The sequence below is a fragment of the Microplitis demolitor genome, chromosome 5 (genome assembly GCF_026212275.2).
Source record: "Microplitis demolitor isolate Queensland-Clemson2020A chromosome 5, iyMicDemo2.1a, whole genome shotgun sequence".
Lineage (NCBI taxonomy): Eukaryota > Metazoa > Arthropoda > Insecta > Hymenoptera > Braconidae > Microplitis > Microplitis demolitor.
In genome coordinates, this window is record NC_068549.1 from 558578 (window position 1) to 578773 (window position 20196).

Genomic DNA, 20196 nt, shown 5'->3' on the forward strand with positions numbered 1-20196 from the left:
TTTATTTCTTCTACTTCTACTTCTTTTCGAGATATATTTATGAGCTGGCGGGCTCCACACACGACACTATCAACGATTTAAACAACACACAGCACACAACATCATACAAACCCTAACGGTTTGCTTTGGCTACACATATATGGTTTTAAAATGATGACACACACAGTTTGCTCTCTGGCAATCAGAGCGAATTTTTTTTTATTATTCCCAGTTAGAAACTTCCACGTGTTATGTACACATTTTTTTTTTTGACATACTTTTTCGATTATTCAAATTACCTTTTAGTGGGTCAATTTATTAATTCAAATCCCTGAATCAATCATAGTCTCGACTTTTATCAAAAAAACTTACAAGCTTTTATTTTTTAACAACAAATTGATTTTGTTAAACTTTGAACCCGGAGTAGAGTCATACGTGATACACATACACGGCCACGGGGTACAATATCATGTAGAATTCTTGTAGATTAATCCACGTAAGAATAAGAAGGAAAAGGAAGAGAATAAGATACGATACGCGTGCGTGTTCCAAGTACGATGTACTGACGATCGCATCTCTCATGGAATTTCTCTCCAAGAAGATTCTTCAGACTCTTTTTTTCACTTATCCACGTCTTTGTATTCATACTTTTATAAATATGTATATATATGTGTATATTATATTGTGGTCTTTGTCTGTCTGAGTGAGAAAAACGTCGATTATTGCCAGAGAGCCGCTCGAGCGCGACGACTTCCGACTCGAAGCGCCGGGTACGCGTGGGATATATATATATAAAATATATACGTGCGGTATTGGTACGCGCAATACATTTCTTAAGTTATTTTTCCGACCTGTAACCCTAGGTTCGCTTTATAATATTATCTCTAGGGAAACTAACACAGACTTTATCCGAGATTATATCGGATATTTATGTCTATGAGATGAACGTAATTAATATCATTTTGGCTGTTACGTGATGGTCTCGGTCTCAGGTCGGTGTCGGTGTCGGTGTCGGGCTTTTTAATTTCTTTAATTGGGTGAAAACAAGTATTCGGAGAGATTCAAGATGAAATTCCTATGAAGGACAAGGACGCTCACTGAGGTCATTTAGGATGGAGAAATTTTTTTTTTAAATAATTTTAAATTTTTTTCGTAACCTAATTTTATTTCTAATTTAATCAAATGATTTTTTTTTTTTTTTTTTTTTTTTTTTATACAAATTATTTGAATTACAAATTCGAATATATATACTAATGATGTTCTTTTCTATTCAAAAAAAAGTTAATTAATGACTTTTTTTATCTAGATCTTTGGTATAATAATTTTAAAAATCCGGTATCCTGTGAAAAATTACCGAAGACTAATAAATAAAAATCTTTTCCAAACTTAAAGTCTAGTTGACTTTACTCGTGATAAATTTAAAATTTACCGTTAATTAGTAAAGAAAAATGTTGACAGATAAATAAAAATTTATTTTCATCAATATTAATTTGAAAAAAGGTCAAATTACTCGAAAATTATATTTACATAACCACGCTCAATTTATTTAGTCTGTCCACCTTACCCGTCTCCGTGACATATCAATTATAAAAAAAGCATCGTAAAGATATTTAATTGATTTAATTTAAATGATTACATCTTGTTCTTGTCTAGTAAAAAAAAAAAAAAAAAAAAAAAAAAAAAAAAAATAGAAAAAAATTTCTAAAGCAATAAAAAGGGACGTAGAAATAGTTACGACACCCGCATTAGGGTCACCTGTGTCTCAGTGTCTTTGGAGGACGCGTATAACTGCCGAAGACACGAGCTTGCCGAGTAGAGGATCTGGAGTCAACCTGTTGGCCTTTCGCTCCTTCCTCTCATGGTCTCTTTCTCCCACCTGCGTACACATAACAACACCATAATACCCCTCAGCACTGTTATATGTATACGAGCTGTCGAATAAAATACTATCGATCACGATTGCGTACCATAGTATCTATAAATGAGTGTAGTGTAGTCGTTGTTTATTTATTTCTATCTGTAAATCCAAATGTGAGATCACACATATGCGTTCCGTCAAAAAACCCAAATCCAAGATTCACCTTCTCTTCTTACTCTCACACTCGCACTCTAACATTAATACAAATATATATAAATAAATACATATGTATATGTATTTCCTCTCTCTTTTTTGTGTCTTAACGTTTTATCGCACCGTAAATAACGCCCGTAATCCACCGATAGAACTCGAGACTTGGATCGTAAAGTGCTATAATTAAGAATCCTCAACGAGCTGTAAGGATAACCTCAGATAAAACGACTGAGAATGAGAGAAAAGACTTTTTTTTCCTTTTTATTTTATATATATTTTTATATAAATGAATAAATAACAAAAATATAATTATTGTTATTATTAGAAATCAAATTATATAAAAATAGATAATTAATTGTTGTAATAAATTTATTTTATTTAAATCTCGTTGAAGGAGACAAAAAAAAATATATTTAGTAATTCAAACTGATAAAAGAAACTTTTTAAAAGGCCAATGAAATAGATGGCGGGTTTTAACTGAATAAATTCTCGGTAATTGTTGTGACCAAAAAGGATTATAATAGCAAAGTGGACGAGTCGTTCACCCGGTGGATAAGTGACACGAGACTGTTATCCTTTTCAGCGTATTTTTAATTCGCTATCCCCGACGGTTGCTCGAGTGATAGTCCTATAAAATACGATTAATTTTAAAAATCGTATTTACAAGAGTTTTAAACAAATATGGACCTCGTGAGAGTGTGCAAGGTGTAATACTGATTCATTCAAAAGAACTTGTATACGTTTCAGAGACACGTTCTGTCACTTAATTGCGCAAATTAAACGCGTCGCCGTGCAATTTGTCCGTTATTGTTTATTATATATATTTATTTCTCTTATTTCATTAAATTGAGCCTTTTTTTTTACTTTTATCCATATAAGAATTATTGAATAAGTTCTACTTTGGTTTTTTGTAAAATAAAAAACCAAAAAGTCCAGATGGCTATTTCTTATGTTCGATTGAATATTTAATGTTGAGAAAGGCGAAAAAAAATTACCATAAAAAAAATCAATGAATGAAATCCAATCTGAGGAATTTACGTATAATAAAAGAAAAAAAAAAAAAAAAAAATTCGAGTTAAAATTCAGCATTGAATGGAATAATAATGTATAGTAAAGAAATCTCGGTCAGTGAGCAGTTAGTTATAAATTGTTGGCTAGAATATAATCCCCATAAAGCGGAATAAAAAAAGGCTAAAAAGATGAAGAAGCAGCAAACGATTGGAATGAAACTGTAGGGGGCACACTGAGATAGAATAGAAAGAGAATATAAACGAAAGAGGAACTCGATAGGGTTAACTACATAGTAGGGATGCCTACTCATTGCTCAGCTGCGAATTCAAACGGTGAGTTCTCACAGTCTTGTCACTCCGAGGCGATACCGATCTAATAACCCTATACGCACGCGGTGACAGTTCCCATTGGAAGCGGCGGCTACTGCAACTGCTACCGCGTACTCTTTCTTACTTCTCTAACCAGTAGACCTGGTGCTGACTGCTGGTGGTTCTCTCGGTTCTACTACTTATGCCGGTGGCTGTTCATACCTGGCTGCTACTACTTTGCGGCGACTTCCGCGAGCTTGTCTACCAGCTCCGCGATGTGCATTCAACCAAACGCACTACACTACTACTACTACTACTACTACTACTATTACTACTGTGCAGTGAATACGGTTTATAAGGCGAACGTTTGTAAGCCCGTGGTGTATGCATCCGCAAGAGTAGTACAAACATGAGGAGAGAAGAGACCCAAAGCGGTGTTCATTGATGTCACATGGAAAAATTGGCCCAGAAAAGTACCGCGTTGCAACAAACGCGTTTAAATGTGTCCGCTCTCAGTCTGTATTATCTTAAGACGATGCTTCGGTATGTTCCCACGGATTTAAATAATTCCTCTTTCATATTATCATATACCTTTATTTATATATTACTATTATGGATAATTAATCCTTTGTAATATATTTTCATTTTTTTTCTCTTTATTAATGATTAATAGCATCATAAACAAATCCACTGTTGGATATTTTATTTTTGCTATCTGATGTATGATTTCTTTTACTGCTTCTACTATTTTTTTTGATAATAATTAAAAAAATCTAAAGTGGGTACATGAAAAAAAATTCCTTTTAAATTTAAGATGGCCCATTTTGCCCGATGGCGGAAGTCTAAATATTCAATTTCTTCACCAGAATAATAATTAATTGAACTCTAGTTGGTAGTAAAAGTGAAAGTAACCTTGGAATCATCCCTATATTTAAAAGAGTTGAGATAAAAAATGTTAAAAATAAAATTAGCGAATGTACATAGAGTTTGGAAAACAGAAGTCAAACGTTCTCGTGTAATTCGATGCAAGCAAGGTACTCGGGGGAAGCGAGAGGAAAGTAGGAAGCAAAAGGAGTACTCCGTACCGTGTAAGCACAGTAAAGTACAGCGCCTTAGAGAGAGCAGGTACACTCTCGTCTCCTTTGGCGGATAGGAGCACCGAGGGTCACGCGCGCGTCCACGACTATACGCGAGTGTACGCGAGTCAACTCAGTATTCAGCTCTGGCTTGTTGGTAAAAATCTAAAACAAAACGACAAATAAAAGACAAGATAGAACTCAAACGCTAACTGCTCTGTGCATTCTCCTCGTAACGGGTAGCACACTGCCGATGTAACCAGATCACGACGCGAGGACAGGCTACAAGAGCCACCAACACGGGATAAGGATGAGGCCGGGACAACAACGCAGCCAAAGAGCTATTACGATTATTAACAATTACGACTGATTTAGCATTGTTCCACTCGAGCTTGGCATTATTTAAATTTATTCAAATCACATGCTCGTACGGGTTACTCGCCAGAGAGAATAACCAACATTTCCATCCTCCCCCTTCCCCCTTCCTCGATCCCAGCTTCAGCTCCAGTTCCAGCTCTTACTCCTGCTGCTGCTGCTGTTCCTGGTTTAGCTTCTGTTGAGGATGCTGTACAACAAGACACTCTCTTGTCTATTCTGTCTCCTGTCTCTCCTCCTATACCTTATATACCTCACCTCCTCAGACCACCTCCAGCCCCCCCGAGAGTCGTTAGACCTTACGAATAAAGGCCACGTACGTTAATTGGCTCGAGCCATTTTTGGTCCCGCGAGAAGAGAATCTCGGTGCCGTTAGTTCTGGTTCATGGGTTTATAATGCAGCTCTCTGTTCTCTCTTATAGGGTTGCCCTCATGTCAGCTCTAAGGGTCGTCACGAGTTGTCTCGAGCTAAACTTTCCTCTGCTCGTTTTCTACATTTTTTATGTGTCATTTAAATTTCTTTTTTTTTTTTTTTTTTATTTCTGTTTATTTCATTTGAAAAATTGAAGAGCGAAAATAATTGATAATTTATTTATTGGCAAACAAGCAGATTTATTTTTAACCGGAGAAGTAGCGAATACAAGCGACGGATAAACTCAACGTTTTAAATTAAATGCCCCTCGAGGGGATAAATACGGTGGTGAGTATAATATGAAGATGTGGAGTCGGCGTAAAATCAGTAGGGAGTCTTCTTCTCTCGGCTCAACTTTACTTGTACTCGACTCTTTCCTCATATCATATCCAACAAGCATAATATAACCACGATGATTTTATACTAACGCTCTCGCGACGTCATTGTAAATATCGCCTGCTATATGGCCTCGTAAATATATCTACCTCATACATACATATCCATATCTATATCTATATATATCTGCATAAAGAAAGAGCGGTTTTAATCCCGCAGTTTATCTCAATTTCCCGCGAGTTGCAGAAGTCAAATTTAATTTTATTTTTTAGACAGTTAAATTTTTATAAATTTTATATTTAAAAACAGCACTGTGATAAAATCACCATTCCGTGTACACGTATAATTGAATAATCAAGTTAATTTAGTGTTCATTTAGTCGCCAAGTGTGAGAATGTTTCGGCTTTGGATTTACCGTATGCTAATTTTCGCTAACCTATCACGGTTAAACTTATATAAACTTTACATCTATCAAATCCTCAACCAAATCTATGTACACATATATATATAAATTTTTATCTCTCTCATTAGCAAAATAAATTTACAGGATAAAAGTTTTTTGCCAAGTGTCGGCGTTAAAAATAAATTTGTCTTGCGCACTACAAAAAACTTCTGTTCTGTATTTTACTTTTATTTATTTATTTTTTTTATCAAGTTAGTGTTTGTAAGTCTTGCAAGTTACCCAATAAAAGACTTGAGAGTCGAGTCAAGAGACAAGAGAAGAGAAAAGCGAGACAAGTGAGTGCGTCGCCGGCGGTAAAAGAGATCAAAGGGACGACGGTATTGAAGTCTCTGGCTGGTTCCCTTCCTCGGCACCGATCGTCCACATGTATGCCCATACCCGGGAGGTTTTATTATACAGGATTGAGTCCGAGTGCGTGCGCCGGGAATCATAATCAGGGCCCTGATGCTCTCGAGCTCGACGTCTCCTTGGCTTTGTCCGAGTTTACTTTGGACATCTGGAGCTCAGCTGGTTTTATTTATATTATATATTATAATAAATATCTCAATAATAATAATGATGATAATAGAACCAGCGAGAATAAATATACCGTAAGAATTTCTTTGTCAAGAGCTAAACAAATAGTATAATGAAATAATAAGAGTGCCTTGAGATTTAAACAACTCCGAATGAGTAGATAAGTCCATTAGTCCTGAAAGAGCTTCATTACGTCAGTACACTCACTTTATTATATTACTGTACCCATTGAGATAGTAATAGTCACAGTCATAGTTGTAGAGTACACTAAAAATATATAAATATGCAGAGTCCTCGACACCTGATGCACATTCACGTGTTCTTTCATCCGTAACAACATTAAAACATTAAGCTTTTAAAACCCGATCCAGTGTCTCAAGTTTGTGGGACTGGGCATGACTTATAGATAGAGCGGTGGGTCTCCACTATAACTCTGTGAGAGATTCGAGACAGCCGCGGGCAGATTTAGAAGGCAACAGTCAACGATACAGCAAACCACCAAGTTATTTATCGTCGCCATTTAGAGCACACCGTATAATAATACATCTTTTGCAACAAACTATTTCTTAATGTCCCACAACATGCTCAGAGAGAATACCACCGATGGACAATTTTAGATTTTTATGATAATAACCGACTTGCCGGCTCTCCTTACAATCACTACCGGGTTAATACAATAATTATTGACTTACTAGATTTATTCTCGTTTCATAAAAGATATTAAAAGACAAGGGTAATTGTAGATTTATAGGGTTTCATTACTTTCGAGGTATGATTACTTGCATCTAGAATCAAATGAATTTCTCTAATCAGAAAAAGGGCTCTGACTTTTTCAGGACAGCAAGTCAGCTTATCTTTCTCAACTGTTATCGTTATCATTAATTAAATATTTTCATCGATCCATTCCCCGGCACATTCACCCAGTTAATACTCAGACAATCTATTTCCTGAAAATAAAACTCCACTTATCGGCCAGAAATTACAGCGCATTAAATTAAATTAAATTAAATCCTGCTATCACTATCAACGAAATCTAAATTATCTAAAGAAATATTACTTAAAAAAATAAGTGTAATAAAGCATAGATTGAATATAAATGTTTTGTTAAAAATAAATATTCATCAATCTGTAATTCCCGATAAAAGTTAATATCAGATAATACTCGGGATTAAAAGGTATCTCTGGATCCCGCGAGGTATTGGTAGGTATTGGTAGGTAGTCCACACGGTGTATTGGTAAGCTCTCAACACGATGAGTCATTAATGAATAAGGCTGGATCGCGTATATTGCATACATCGGTCTCTTACACACCTGCGAGGATCCGTAGCAGATATCTACTTGTATATACGTTTTACACGCGACGCCTTGATGCACGATCCTGTTCTCTCTCTTAGCATGTATGCCGTGTTCTTTCATTTTCTCTCGTCCACATCTTCTCTTATATTAACACAATCTTGTCTTTCTCGTGCACTCCCATACACATCTGCACTCAAACTCACACCTATATATGTATATTTATATTTATATATTTATATAATAAATATATAGTTATGTATTCTAATACATATCAAAGCCTCCCCGGGATACTTCTCAGCATTCGCAGAAGCCGTCGCTACCGAATGTAACACCAGCATCACGCTCTCGGACCAGCATGTTCCACTAGTTCTCCGTGTTTTATATATGTTATACTCATACATTTAATATAACGCGATCGTGTGTACTTCTCGGTGCATACTAGACAAGGAGGAAATCGCTCAGAGGGAGATAAAACACCAGGGTTTGCCATGAGAACCCAATTGTGCGAGTGACCTATTCCGATCCAAGGCCTCGCTGCTAATCGATTGCTCTCAGATACTGCTCGATCGAATTCGATTCGATATCTGAGTTATTCAGAGTATTTTGTTATCTCGTGTGAACATTTAATAACTCAAAAATAATTACGTTGTTACTGTGGAGCTTTTAAATTTTTAGACACCACAAATTTATTGAATTCCTGTTTGTTATTTTTATTATTTTTTTCAAGTCTCCCAGAAGACTTTATGTGCGCGCAAGAACATCAATTTGAATAATCGGTGACAAAAAATATAAATAACGGATGTTAAAATTTAAGCATCGTAATTGTGACACGAAATTAGTACCGGACTAATTTACTTTTGAGGGCATTAAATATTTTAATATTAATAAAAAAAGTATATGGGGCACATAAATATTAATAATGACAAAAAAAAGCGTTAGCATAATCGTTGTAATACAGCGTAAAAGACATAATGGAGGGCGTCAAAGAGAGCGGATCGAATTGAACCTGTCCTGAAGCTTCTGGACCCTTTCAACGTGGATGTCGATACAATGTAATGGAAAACATTTATATATATGTAGACTACACAGGTGTATAGAGCACCGATTGTGTGGTGAATGTGAGTGTGTGGATATATTTTATAACTGGAGATGAATAGGTGTATGTATAGATACTGTCAGAAGCTGGGAGGCCTTGGGCCAAGGAATAGGTCACCGGCTCTCCGATCGGATTCTCAAGAATAACTGATTCGATAATTCCACGGCATCAGCGGCTGAATCTCGCACACATACTTTACTCATCCTCCAATGAGTAGTAGGTATTTTTAATCGAGGTAATTGCATCATTGCGCATATCACTTTTACATATTTTTCACAGAATTATCTTGCTCATTAACTCATTATAAACAGAGTGTGTAAGAGACGGCTGTAGCCATTAAAGTATATTATTTATTTATTATTATTTTTTTCCGTGTCCTCGATGCGCTTAATTCGATCCAGAGAGCATCCATTGCTGGCTAAATAATAATAATAATAGTAACAAGAGTAATGAAATAAAAATATAAATACTTTCGCTAAATGCCCGTAGGTGCTGGTAGAAAAGTTGACGACGAAGACGATCACCGTTTGTCTTCCGGTATTATTTTTATTTTTATTTCACTTTATTTATACGCACTGCTCGTCTTTTACCCTTGATCTACCTTTTTATCTCGGCCGTGACTAATTTTAAATTATACCCGACACCAGCCCTCTCTGTGCGATTAAGATTAATTGAATATTTTTTTCTCAGTACACACTGATTATGGTACTTATGTGCTTTTGTCGATTACCAAACTTTTTATTGCTTAAATTTATTCACTCGCTTTATTTCATAATAACGCAAATAAAATTTTAGTTCACACGAAAACCACCAGGCGGCTGGTGATGCGTAATTGTCTCGCTCTTGGTGAGGTACCGCTGGAAAATATAATTATAGACCGGTGGAAGTAATAATTATATGTATTGAATTGAAATAGTGTTAATAATGATTCCGTAGATTGTAGTGAGAAATAAATTCGAGTTGTTGTGCTTATGAGAAGCAAGTAGTGAAGAAAATAATGAGATTCAGTAGGCAAAAAGATAATTATGAGGGTTTTTCAAGGCATTAAATATAAATATAAATATAATAAATAGCAGTGTATTGGCTGCTTCCCACGTGAGCCCATCGCGAACATTAATTGAAATGTCACTTGGAATCGCGACATTTTCACGCTTATTTGCTGGCTTCCTGGTTGCGCCTTATTAAAAGGTACATCGCACCAGAAATATTAAATTAACATAGCCATGCGGGATAAATAGAGTGCGAAGACTCGACTCCCGAGGATATTAGACATCGAGAAAGTATTTATTTTCTTTCTCTCGTCTCTGGTCTCCTTGCTCTGCCGCCCTATTCCAATACTGCACTAAAACGTTTTTAGTTAACTTAGTGGTACACAGAGTCAGTACCAGCCTTGTGTGGATCGTGTATTGCCAAGGGGAAATTTATCACCATAGAAGCAATTAATGGGATTTTTCGCGTGTCTCCTTTGCCCTCAGTTCACGATCCTCGTGCTCATGCCAGCGTGCTCACGTACTCGACGTATTAACTTACAGACACTACATTACCGGGTTGTTACATCAGTTTTTTCTTACTTCTATATATGAAAAATATTTTTCAGGGTCCTTTAAAAAATTTACTCGTATAAATTTTTTTATTAATTTTTACTATCTTACATTTCTTAAATGAGAACAGAAATGTAATTAAATAAAAATTATAGATGATCATACATATATTATGTAGAATTAAAATGAAAATAATTGGGACAATTTTTCATATCATGATGTCGTTTTTATCCATGAATATTCGTAAGTAATTGACCGCCCGAACAAGTTGCTCGGGTTCTCCTTTCAATGTTGCTCGTATTCATATATATATATATATATATATATATATATATACATAATATTATAGAGTGAACGACAACATGAATTAGCGAGTGGTTGGAGAATCAAGACCATTTATTTCCATAACGGGAGTAAAAGGTCGAGAGTAAATAAATATATAAATTTGCAATGCGGTCTCTGTTACCTCATAATAAAATGTATCACTATATACAACTATATATATATGTATGAATATATTGTTAATGAAATATCATCAGAAATAACGCGGAATAAATTAAAAAAAAACAAGATCAAGATCGGGTGATTTATATTTGAAGATCGTAATAAAAATCGATAGATTGGGCGCGAGAGTTGGCGCGAAATAACGTCAGCGAGTTCAAAGAAGTAAAGGAGGGAACGAAGAGAAAAGAAATAATAAAAAGGGAAGTAAAAAAATAATTGTTGAGAGAGCGTGCGCTCGAGTTTGACGTTAATTGGCGGTAATTACGGGGCGAAGCCGCTTAATTAGGCGGGCAACTTGGCATCGAGGGAGAGACGAGGGATTCCAAAATTTATCGGCGACGCCGTTATCCAGAGTTGAGATTGTGGTGATCGCGCCAACGAGTCCAGAGTACGGAAAAAGAAAAAATAAAAAAAAGACGAACGTTTGTAAGAAAGGAAGAAAAGAGAAGTGAAGAAATAACGCAAAAGAGGTAAAAGGATCGCTAAGTCAAGTTCCAGCGCTATCTGATCGCGCGATCGATGCGCAATAGAGAGGCGTTAAGCTCATGCTTTGCTTGTTAATTAAGCGACGCCACCGCTTGAGGGCGCGCTCATCGCGCATGCGCGTCTCGCCGATCATTCTTTTTTTTATAGATTTTTGTCCGCACCTGCGGTTTTTACTTTTGTTCTTAAATTTTTGGTTTTTTTGTCGCCGTCCTCGGGAGCTCCCAATGTTACTCGGGTTCAAGGAAGCAAGCAGGACAATCTGCCGTTCGGAATCGACCCACGAGAGCCCGTGCATCGAGCCGGCAAGTTCCTTAAAGAGGTGTTAAGGCGCTTGTAACCGAGATAGCCGTATCGGGAAGCGCTAATCGCGTGTCTACTCGATATCCAACACCCACTACTGGTACTGGCCCGTGTTACAGAAAGACTTTTGAGTAAACTATAACTCTTAATCAGATTCTCCTTCATTTTATTTTAATAGCGCATAAAAAAATATCATTATATTTAATATGTTCTATTGAATGTTATTTATAATCATTATTTTGTCTTGTAGATGAGGAAATTGATATTTATAAAACACTATATATTTTTGATTAATTTATCTTATTTCCGTGTAATATCGTTATTAATTTATGATCTTGTTAAGCCCGGTATTTTTTCCTCATTATTCAAATGATATGTATTATGCATTATATTATATATTATGAAGGTATATTTATATGTGAGTTCTAAAGAAAAATGACTGGACGATAAATCGGATCGGTAATTCGTTTGGATGTCATTGCCAAGATACTCAATACACTTTGAATAATTTAAGATCACTTATTGCGTATACATATATATGTGTATAAGATCGTATGTTGTTGGAGTTGAGAGGCTCGAGACTTGAATTTCACAAAGAATAAGTCGAGTTACATATATATGTGTACTAATACTTATGTACAGATGCAAATCGTTTGTCGATTGACTCCGGTTGTCAAACTAGTCCGCCCACACTTCTTAACATCGAGTACAGTACACAGAACGATGATTTATCATACCAAGAACAATACTTATCTGCAGTGCTTTTCCGGGTACACTTGGATTACAAATGATCTGTTTTGAATTTACAATATTTATTTACAATATTCTGGTCACAATTTTATTTTTTTAATTTTCATTTACATAAAATCAAATTTTACATTAACTTCAAACTGAAGAATCTATTTCTATAATTTTCATGTAATTGCTTCAATTTAGAATAGTACAAAAAGCGTTTCAAGTTATTGATCAGTTGGGTAGGAGCGTAGAAAAGTTTAATAATTTGCAGACTTCTATAGTGCACGCCCGTCCCAGTAGCGCAGTAGGTAGCGCGTAAGTCTCATAATCTTAAGGTCGTGAGTTCGATCCTCACCTGGGGCAATATTTTTGGTTTTAATATCAAAAATTTTTTTTTTTCCAAAAATCAAAATTTAACAATCACTATTAGCAATTTTGCAAAAATTTTGAATATGATGCCGATTATTTACTAATAAAAAATAATTATTACATATGTAATGTCTATTTATTAGAACATATTGAAAAAAGTGCAAAATAGGCATTAAAATAATTTAAGTTAGATTAACATGCGATCGAGTTTGAAAATTTTAATAATTCTCGAATAATGCCGGAAATCAAATGAAAGTGAGATATTTAAAAATAGTGGAAAAAAAAGGGAAAATAATTCCGCTAAGTATAAGTAGCGAATGCGAGAACGATGTCACGGCTTGGTAATAAAATTCACGTGACATTAAGCCGCTCCCGCAGAGCGTCGTAGTCCTCGCGGCCGCATCATTCGGAAGAGTGAGAGGACACAAGAATAAATGTACGCGGGTGATGGTTCTCGCGATTAAATCGCTCGCCAACGAGCACGAAAGAGACGGCACCAGCTGTGGCATAAAATAAAAAATAAGTAAATAAATAAATAGATGACTGGGACTTGAAATGAGGGATCGAGAGGCCGGGAGATGGACGAGCAGCGATCTTCTAGCGCGTATATATTTATTATCCGATGGCCTGGAACTAGACAGATATAACTGGCTAAATGTCACCGAGGATACTTTTGCTTAATCAGGGGGTAGGGAAGGGATGTTGTGGTTCACACGGACTCATCTCATCTCCTTTGAGAATTTCATTTCGTTCCGTTTCCTCGGGTGAGACGTATAAACGATTGTTAAGACTCCAACCGAGCCATTAGCGTCACGCGAACGTCCCACTATCTAACTCCTCGTTTACCGTGACGCACTCCCGATCGATTTCTGTGTCTGCATACATACATACATATATATATTCATTCACTTATACCTACAACACACATTCACGTCTCTGACGTTTTTTATTTATCGTTCAATTGAGAATTTAGTATCCACCGCTGTTTATAACTATTTATTTTATTTACTATTGAGCAGTTGATGTAACCGGTGTTTACATCAGTCCTTTTAAATATATTTACATCGATGCTTTTTATTCAACAGGTGGCTCGATTGTCATGAATCATTCGTCTCTCATTTCATTATCGATAATCGCCTTTGTATTTTTTAAAATATATTTTTAAAACTTTTTCGCAGCTCGGTCAAACCCTGGCGCCCGATTTTACTATAGCCGCCACTAAATTTTAGGTTGGTTTTAAAATGGCCGCGTGGGTCTTCGGGAGTAGAAACGGACCTTCAAGTCAGACTGAAGGCTGATGATATTTTTAAATTAATTAAAAAAATTTCAGTTATTGATTGAGGGCAAAAAATTGATTTAGACAGGATAGCAAAGAGAAGAGACGGAATTAAAATAAAGATAGATCGGTATTCAGTGAGCAGAGCAGTGCTTGGTAACAGGTCGGAACGCCCGATAAATTCGAGCTGGTGATAAACATCACCCAACCCTGAGAACTCAGTCGACTAGTAGGTGAGTGAGACGCCCGCGTTTATCTCCCTATCGGGGGATCATGAGAAAGCCCTCGATATAAATATATATCGAGAGCAGAGCAGCCCGATCGTCGCCTAAGATTCGATCGTATCGATCTATTGCTACCGTTCAATACCGCGTTCGTCTCCATTCCACGGTCTCCTCACTCCAGATCTCGGCCGCTAAAACCCGATATATAGATTATTCTCTACATTCTACACAGCCCACGTCATTCTCGCGCGATAATAGAGACCGTCTGATCACCGATCACGATACCACGGCTTTGTTACTGATTTTTAAATTATTTATTCCGGGAAATTTATTTGAAACACATGAAGAAGTACAATCGTAATTACAATTTTATTTATTATTATTGTTAATTTTTTTTTTCCCGCAAAAAGTAAAAAAGTAGTAGACAATCTGCGGCATCTACCAACGAATAAAGAAACTTAAGAGGCTGTCTTATCAATTGAATCTTTAAATGGTTGATTCTAATAGCCGTTTAAGTAAAAATAAAAACGAAAAAAAAAAAATGTTTAATTTTTTTATTTTTTCGTTGTAACCTTATGTGAAAAAGACCCGTGTGAAACTGTTGTTTTTATTGATACTATTTGTTAGTTTTTTAGTGTGTCTTGAAATCGAAATACACGGTCAGGTTGCCTTAGCTCTGGTTTGTTTTCCGCGAATGCGAGAAAGAGATTGTGTAGGCGACGTTCCTACAGGAGACACTAAGAGGCATTTGCTACTTTCGCGTTTGTCAATGCCGGGCAATTAAGGCCTGTACTCTCTCAAGTACTTGCAGAGTATTGCCACTTTGTACTTTTATATATATATATATATATATAGATATTTATAAAGACCATAGAGTGAGGTAGTATAAAAAAAAAAAGAGAAGAGGAGAGTCCGGTTGATTTATATTTCCCTGTTGCCACACGCGACTTTTTTTAAAAATAACAGTCATTGTATTTATTTATAATTTTTATACATCAATTGATTAATTAGCAAACTATTATTTAATTATTTAAATTTGTGTTAACTATTTTAAAATAATTATTAATTGATTGTTTGTAAGAGTTAGCAATAAATAATAGAGTGAACGATAAAACTGCGTTTGAGTTTTAAAACCGCGAAACGTATAATTAACTCCGACGTCTTGACATTACGCTATAGATTTATCCACTAATTACACTAATTAATTTATCAGAGAGGATCAGGGGGTCAGAATAACAAGCTTAAATTTTAAATAATAAAATGTAATATAAAATATTATTATATTTATAGGTGAATAATGTAATGAAGTAAAAAATTGTTAGCTGAAGAATATTTCATGATTAACACTGACATTTAACAATATCCCGTCAATTATACCTTCTTGGTTGCCTTTATTGGCGAAAAAAATATATATATGAATTATATTATAATAATGATGATAATAAAAAAATAATGAACGAAGACGCTACATATTTGATTGATCGCTCGTTTATTCGCGCCCGAAATTCTCCGCCTTCTCTTGTCTACATTGTTCGACGTAATAGTACAGATTGGACGGTGAGAGAATGAGATTGAATTGAAGTGAAAAAAAAAGTATAGCTATAAATAAATAAGTCGATAGAATTGAGAGAGAGGGATTATAAAAGTAATGTGTGTAAGAGATGATCATTGTGGGCGCGTTGATTAATCAATAACCCATTCGACCTCAGAGTTAAGATATTTAAGATCTTTATATATAATATTATTATTTATTATTTTAATCATCTCTTATACTCATTGATTCTGCTTGTATATTTAATATTTGTAATGCTGCACGGAAAAAATATAGGTGCTGCAACAGGACGCAGTCCTGTCGGCAGCAAGACAAAATCCTTTTGCGGAGACATGATTTTCCCTGTGAAATCAATAAGATAAGGAACAAGTTTCATGTGCCAATTTTTTCGTCTGTGTAATAGAATTTCAAAATTTGAAAACAGATTCAAATTTTGAAAAAAAAAAAAAAAAAAAAAATTAACTTCTGGTGCATCCGCAGAAGCCTGAGTCTGAACATCTCGAGGGCATGTCGATGACCAGCTCTTTGGGCCCTTTATTATTATAAAAATTTTTTAAGGAAAAGTCTAAATAAAAAAATATGTTGAAATAAAATAATTAGTTTAAGTGATTATTAATTAACGTAAAGATAAAAAAAAAATGAAATAAAACGGTCTAATTTGTCATCTAATTGATAACAAGTTGTCCCATTGAGTTTATTGTTTGTCGGTTAGGTAAATGGTTATTAAGAGAGAGCGAGTTTTAAAGAGGAAGCGATTTTAGTCGCGTAACGACTTGAACGCGCGCGGTAATCACATTGTTCTTGTGGTAATTGCGCATTAATAGATGAGAACTGGGTCTCTGGTGCCTCCGGTCCCTTGCGCAATCGCCCGCGCCTCGAATCATCCTCGTCTCCTCATCAGCGGAGCTCGCTAGACAGCAAATCTAAATGCCTGGCATTATAATCTACTAAAATCTGTTTCTCTTACACTCCAATTTGTGCTTCCTGTAATTAATCATGTGTCAATAAACCCATCCATTAAATTTTTAATAAAAACTCCTAACGATTTTTCTCACAACACTCGCGCTCAATCGCCTTCTCTATATTTTTTATATTTATTGTAATTATAGCAGAGCACAAGTAGATTGCAACCTTGAATTTTCGAGTGCTTACCTAATTCGTGATTCAGCATTTTAAATTCAAACATTCAGAGTAAAAAATTATTTGGAACATTTTTTACCGGGCCCGCAAGCAATAAATTTAAATAACAAAATAAATGAATAATAATAATAATAATTTAAAAATATTGAAGCAAAGAGTAAACGGTAAAATAATAAACAGATCCAGTAGCTAGCATCAAAACTACCAATATAGCCCACGACGATTCAGCTGGAATCCGGAAATTCAGGATCACACAGTATAAATTGGCTGTCTGTGGATTTCTTAAGACTCTCGACTCGATATACTCTTTGAGGTTGTTTCTGACGAAGACGAGGATCTGTGTCGCAAGTGGATATTTATTATTTTTAAAAAACGAGTACGCGAAATAGAAGATATCTACTCGTGCGATGTCATAGTCCTGGCAACGAGTCTGTGTATCGAGTCGAGTTGACTCAAGTTATAAACACAGGCTGCAGCCAAGGTGACGAACCGTGCGAACGAGAACTGTCGGCTTTTATAACTCCGTCCTACCGCTGCAAATCTTCAGATCGAGAGAGAAGTGTTAGAAAAAAATATATAAGTAATGATAATAATAATAGTAGTAGTAATAATAGTAATAGTAGTAGTAAAAAGTATATAGAAAAAATCTAATGTATGAAGGAGTAAAAAAAGGACACGAGTAACGGACAATCAGAGAGACGTGAGAATGGAAGTAGGATTGCAGCAAAGAGCCAGGACGCATCCGTGGGTAATTCGTGCGACGATAATAAAGCGATGTCGTCATATACCCGCTCACGACGACCAAGACTAAGACTAAGACTAAGACTAAGACCAAGACCAAGACTAAGACCAAGACTAAGACTATAGGAGGACTAGAGGACGAGGATATACACTCAGATCGGCTGATGCATATACGGGGCCAGTATACCGGCAGTGGTAAGGAGCATGTAACGGTCACTGGATGCTACTCTCAGGCACTACACCACCAGATACTTTATATATATACATATATATATATTATACTATGGACCATTCTAATATCAAGGACTCTCGTGTAGTGCCTGCTCGCACCAGCCAACTCTAAAGCTGTAGCTAAATTATATAAGCTGGATGCTGGGACGTATGTATGAGCGTACATACGTTTGAGACACGAGCTTACATGTATGGAGGTTAAGAATATGGAGGTGGAGGAGAGGGAAGAGGAGGAGGAGGTTAGTGGACGGATGAGCCAAAGCCAAAGGAGCGACGAGAGGTGACCTGTGAACCAGCACGATTAAACCTCATAGGATAGATATCCTATCATATAGTCAGATGACTCATGACGCCTTGTCCTGTCTCCTGTCAACAGGTTCAAATGTTTCTTTGACTTTAATTTTTATTTTAATCAAAAAAATTATCGGACAAATTTTATTTTCTTATGCCAATGTAACATTGAATTTAAATATTTTTTAATCTGTTCTACTAATTTTTACATAAAGACGATATTTTACAAGTTGTTTTTATTTAAACGCGGCTGGAGATTTTGTTTGAAAAAAAATGTAAACAGTTTGGTAAATAAAAAGAACATGAGATGCCTGAAGCGTTTTTTTGGTCGACATTCCGTATAATAATATTTAACTTTATATATGCATATTTATTATATGTATCGAAGGAAGAACAATAACTGTCCGCGCGAAAGATAAATATCAAAAAACAAAGTATCTAAAATAAAATACACATGGTGCACAACAGACACAGGCACACGGATTGTAAACACACTGAAAACAAATAGCCGTTAATTTTTTTTTTAATTTTAAAATTGAATTAAATTACACACTGCAAAGTAATTTGACACTCAACTCCTTGGACATTAACGTGTATTTATTTATTTTGATGAAAAAAAAAAAGTAACCAACTGATCGGGCTTAAACTTTCCGATGATCGTTTTATTTAAGTTAAGGCTCTTAAATTTTTTATTATTAAATATATTGAGACTAGCCAGGCATTTCCGGCAGTCGTATTGGACAGAATTATTGAGAGTGTATAGGAACGCGTGCGGACGTGATTGTCGATCGCAATCGTCCTACGAATAACCATTACGTCTTACGGGACATGATTATTGGACGATCGAATAATAATCGTAATCATCGCCGAGGGATAATGACCAAGGAGGCGCGAGAGAGTTGAGATTATTATAATAAAGAAAGAGAATGTCAAAGGATGAATGGGAGTGAGCGAAAAAATTTTTTTATTTATTTTTAACAAATACATATACATTAAGTATATATTTTTAAAAAAAAGTAGAGGTGATGGTGAAGGTGACACTCGGCAGATGCTAGGCTTCGAGTGGAAAAATACATAAAATAGAGGCGCAAACAGAAAGGCTGCGAAATATAATATGTATATATATATATATAGACAATAATAGAGTATGTATAATGAAAAAAAGGATCGGCATCAATGTTGCTGTGGAGTGAAACAATCTGCACCTATCTGCAGATTGGCAGGCACGATGTTGAAGCCGTTGGAGCTGGAGCTGAAGCTAAAACTAAGTGAGTCGCCCGAACGACAGGCAAATGGCTAGCTTCGAGTCGATCATCTTGTCTATCCACTTCTCTTCACTTTACCTAGCCTTTTTAATCGGAACACATAAATATGAGCATGTGGGTGTGTTTAATCATTTTTAAAAACTCGAACCGCTTTTATGGACGTACTTCAACGCGACCGTGAGTGATCGGGATCCGATCATCGCCATCGATCTCAAGTATCAAGGCTATCTTCATTTTCTTACTTCATATTATTTTTTTTTAATTACTTTTACTTCGTGGCAACTTTCTCATAGTTATTAATTTAAACAGTTATTTACTTATTTATTTATTAGTCCGTTGGTCTAAATTATTATTTTTAATCAAGTCTTTAGTACTCATAACACCTCGATATTTAAATTTGATTTTTGATGCTGATAATTCGGTTTTTAATTTAAAAAAATCTTATGTACTTAACCACATCCTTTAATCAAATATTAATTTTTACAAACATCTATATGACTGGTAATTAAGTATTGCATAAAGAAAAATTATTTACAGTTGAATTTAAAATTTTTAATAATTTATAAAATAAGCAAAGGTTTCTTTATAATAAAAAATATCGA

At 35.4% G+C, this 20196-nt stretch overlaps 1 protein-coding gene and 1 non-coding gene across 3 annotated transcripts in view; one reads left to right on the forward strand and one right to left on the reverse strand.

The window, feature by feature from the left end:
- LOC103569196 (myrosinase 1) overlaps window positions 1-20196 on the reverse strand; it is a 74277-nt gene that overhangs the window by 42527 nt on the left and 11554 nt on the right. The gene's annotated exons all lie outside the window — the stretch shown is intronic.
- On the forward strand, window positions 12796-12868 carry Trnam-cau (transfer RNA methionine (anticodon CAU)). Its single transcript has one exon. It is a non-coding gene; the product is annotated as a tRNA-Met (tRNA).